This window comes from Eufriesea mexicana, unplaced genomic scaffold (assembly GCF_001483705.2).
Source record: "Eufriesea mexicana isolate 0111107269 unplaced genomic scaffold, ASM148370v2 scaffold2720, whole genome shotgun sequence".
Taxonomy (NCBI): Eukaryota; Metazoa; Arthropoda; class Insecta; order Hymenoptera; family Apidae; genus Eufriesea; species Eufriesea mexicana.
Window position 1 is genome coordinate 304,449 of NW_016910777.1, and position 4,919 is coordinate 309,367.

A 4,919-nucleotide genomic window follows, 5' to 3' on the forward strand; every position below is an offset into this window, starting at 1 on the left:
GAGTGTATATACGAGATACGGGAGCCTCACACGTCGATCACCAGACACGAGAAATACTTTCGCCCAAACGAAAGCGTTTCGTCGGTTTACGAACGATTCGCTTCACTGGCCGTCGATGTCACGTCGTCAGCGAATGCACATGATGCCCCGCGGGTTTTCCAACGACCCTGCCCTCTCGAATTACGAATCTCACTGATACAGTTTTTCCACCGGGGTCGAGGAGGAAACCCCTGGCTAGAAAGAAGCTTTTTCTCTCTGTTCGGTTGGAAAGGTGCGTGGCTGCGTGCGTGGCGCGCGCGCGTGTGTGGTTCCAAGTCTCGCGACGAGCGAGATCGTCCTCCTCCTCCGGTGTGTGTTCCTGCTCAGGATCCGATCGAGCAGGCACTGACCCCACGAGACGACGTCGGAACGAAGGAGAGAGAGAAGAAACGAGGCATCCAAGAGAGAGAAAATTACCGGAGGAAGCGTACGAAAGACGAACGAAGAAATGGAGAAGGGGAAAAGAACAGAGAGCGAGAGAAAAGGAATCGAAGAAAGAGGCGGTGGAAAATAGATAGAGAACGAAGAGAGAAGGGAAGAACGAGAAAGAAAGATAGAGTTAAGAGCGGATCGCGGGCGCGTATAATACCGGACTCACAGTTGGCAGTCTCTTCTCTCGTATCTTCTACCGCGTTGTTTCTCTTCCGAATTAACACGCGAAAGCCGTTCGATTCGCCGGAAGATCACCAACTAATTCCGAATTGATTCCGTACGCACTGATTTTAAGTAATCGTAGCACTGATACAAAGTCACCTTTAAAATTTCAGCGTTCCGTCCGGCGAGACACGGATTCGCGCGCAGAAACAAAACGTGTCAACACGTCCCGCGCTTGTTTAGAATATACTGAATATATTTTGACTCGAGCGCTCCGTTCAGGCTCAGCGCTGGCGCTTCGCGCGTTCGGCCATTCTCGGTCGCGATCGGTCTCGTTCGGTCTCCGCGGCCGAACCAACCACGACGCCCGACCGACCGCCAACCAAACTCGCGCCCTCGCTCGATTGCAAATTACCTTGCAGGGCCGATGCACCGCGATCCATGTTTACTAAAATCAAACTTTTTCTTTTACTGTTTTCTCCACCTCAAATAACGATATTACGAAAATATACTTGCCATTCGAAATCTCACTTCTCCTAGCGAAATTTTTACCGGTTTCCTTCATCGCGTCACTATGAAGTCCGAAAATGAAGAAACTAAACGCGACATTGTGCATCGTGTATTACGCATCGATGCCATTTCTTTTATTAATTTTCTTATTCGCTACGTATAATATCCTTCGACAAAATCCAGACTGTGTAATATCCTCTTTTATTTTTAAATCTATTCAAACTATTTTCGATATTTAATTATCGAGCGCAGATATACGTGTTACTTTCGAGCGAAATATCCGCGGGTTCCAGCAGCGTTTAATTACACTGTTCAGTCGATAAGAACCGCGAAAAGACAAGTCTTTATCGGTTTCGATTATGTCCCATTGAAAACGGTTCGAATCGATTTCATTATGTCGGTAAGATTGAAACGCTCTTACTTTGTACCGTACAATACATGACAGCGTTCGTAGTAGAAACTCGAAATCAATGCGGATCGGAAAACGCAGCGGAGAATGCCGTTGTCCTTTGAATGAACGTCAGCATTGAAGTGCAATAAACGAATTGAAGTCTTTAAGTCGTACGCCACTTACTCAACGTATCGCATGATTAAAATAAACTGGACTTAACGAGAATCGTAATAGCATTACAAGTTGATTTAACCCCGCGAGAAAAAATGTATAAATAATTGTTAATGCGTAACACAAACAAGTGGATACATTCCATCAACGGATAATAGAACTATTAATCGACGCGTATCCAATTTTGCGATTCCATCAAAGCATTTCGATGGCTCGTTGAAAACGCGATATATGTGCTTGTCATTAAACGGCTACGCTACCTACGTACCACAAAAATCCTATCAAGAATTTTAATCGCATCGCAACGAACGCGCGGTAGTCCCCACTCTCTTCGATATCATCGAGCAGAGGCAACAGCGGTATCGAAGAGCATTGTGGAACATACACTTTCGCATGTATACATTATGCAAATTGATTCTATCGATTGCCCGGTAGACTGTACACAGCCTTGTCGGCCTGTGTTTCAGTAACTCTGTTCTAGCTATTTCGGGATCACCATTTACCAGACAATTTTCAGAAAATAGCATCGTCGTAGAGCAACCATCGAAGCGACATCGAAAGGATACTAGAAAGAACTGGACCAAGCGTACGTTCCACAGCAGATATACTAGTTTAGGATTATTTCCACGTTACGACCCATTCCCCACTCCTCTTAAGATTCCCACACCAGCAGTATGATATTCCCGATATATCCTTCGCGATGTAAATTTTCTGTAATCGACGCAGGAATTCGTATTATATTTCGAGATATTCGTAATATCTGTCGCTTATAAAACATTTCCTCGGCTTATTAATTCCTTCTACCCAGATTCCAGCACCTCTCTAACGACGAAGGCAATGAACTTGATGATGCTGTGAAATAGTATCGATTCCGGCGATTAAAGGCATATTCACACGTGATCTGATTTTTCACGATTGCTCCAACGTCGACTACGCAGTTCTTACAGCCTGTAAAGTGTGATATAACCTAACCGATACTACGTCGACAACATTGTAGCATGACCATATCGAATGTACCCGGAACACGCAGAGGAGTTAGACAGTATTCACTTAAGATGGCGCGAACATATTCGTATATTTCGGTATTAAGCGATATTTCTTCCCTGTCAACCGAAGATATTAACTACCAGCAAGGTAGTAACTATCCGACACGGTTGGTTTGCAACCTTCGTTGCGAATCAAATCGATTTTGCTATCTTTCCAACTCGGGAACGCATCGAAAAGGCTCGCGCGATAAACCGAGCGGTATTTTCTTCGAGTTTACAGACGATTAACGACCGTCGTAATCGTCTTAAAAGGCTTCTTCGTGGGAGTAATCGAAGGACCGATTATCGTGCACCGCCTATGGCGAACTCGCTCTTCTCAATAACATACACGCGATTAACGTAAATGGACGACGTATAGAGTAAAATAAAATAAATAGACGAAGAACATGTGTGGCACTAAGGAACCAACTAAATATAGCAGTTCTTATTTCAACGATGATTAAAAGGCTGGACAAGAGAAACGGCCGAAGGCAAATGATTCGATTGCCTCGTTTTTGCGAAGGGTAATACGAGAAACCGGTGAAAAGTTGGTCGTCAACATTCGTCAAACATACCGTTCACTTGGCATTTTATACGTTAGATTTATCACTTTCGGGAATTATGGATAAATCTTACAGCAATTACGAATATTAAATTTCTCATACTAAAGTAATACCATATTAAAGAAATATTTGCTACTTTGCAAGACAAATGTGATTTTCGTTTAAATATCTTCTGCCTTTCTGTTTTATCGACTGAAGGTTAGCGTACATCGGAGATAGGGTTCTACCCCATGCTATGCAAAACGAAACGTCGGTGGCACAGTTATCTGCCTTACCTCCCGTGCAGTGGTGTACTTGGAATAACTTTTCCTTAACCCTTTGCAATTTATGCTAAACAAATTCAACGATGCAATCGTACGAAACGATTAACCCCTTGGCTACTGTGGACGCATATACGCGCTCGGAAATTTTGCTTTTGTGACACGGAAGGCGCATATAAGCGCTCAACACAGTTTGCTTTTCTCACACGGAGGGCGCATCTCAACCCAAAATTTTCCCGTTCTCGGCGGACATTGTAAATGAATTCCTACCCGAGTGGTACGACCGGTGCGTTTCAAAATCTGCCGTAGTCAAAGGATTAAGGATATGTCTTATCTATATTCGATGGCATTGCATTCGACAATGAGTAACGAGAGAAACTGTTTACACGTCCAAATATGGATCTAAAGACGTGGATGTGGCGCCTAGATTCTCTGAACGTTACGTCGTGACTAGATCGCGTAGCGATGCAACAGGCGTCGATGCACATACCTGCAATCATAATTTTCTGCCTTGCTATGCGTCTTTCCTTTAATAGTAACTGAAATATCGCTAACAACTCGTACGCGCAATTACCAGTAACTCGGAGCTAGCATTACCGAGAAGGATTTTCTCAAATCGTTTCGCAATTACCCTTAATAATATTCTTTCCTTTGAAACTAACGAGAATGAACTATAAAGAGAATAACGAAAATCAGTACCGAAAGAAAGAAATTGAAAGAAACACGGGTATTCATTCTCGCGTAATGTTACGTGCCAAATTATACAGCACCATCATTGATTCTAATCGTGCAATTTTATCTTCCAAAGTGAGGGATAAAAAGAAACGCGTTCGAAGATACTTTAACGGTTACTGAACGGCAGAGTATAGCGATAATGAGGATTCATTCTCGCGTGCAGTCAACTGTGTGCAATTATCCATTGGTAATGCACAGTTGCCGCTAGTAAGATTAACCGTCTTCTATCCAAGGATTCGTTTAATCTCTTATCGAATGTGGCAATTATATGATAAATTATCAAATTATTTAAATACGAGATAAAAATAAAAATTGAACTTTATCACGCTCGTCGCACAACGCGATTCAGTTGAGTTTCTCGCGGGGCCCAAATGCTACTGTCTGAGCGCTAGAACGTTATCGGACCGATGATTTGGATGGATCTAGTATAGACATCGCTCGTTAGATGTTGGTCAATGGACCCTATTTACAATTTTCCATTTCCTGTAACCGTTTTGAATTACTATCAGCAAACTTGCATTTTGCGAATAACCAAACGATAGAACAGAGTAACAGACTTGCTAAAGTTTTACCACTCGTAAACATATTGACAGACAATTTCGAAAAATGTAAAAAAACTACGACCCATTGT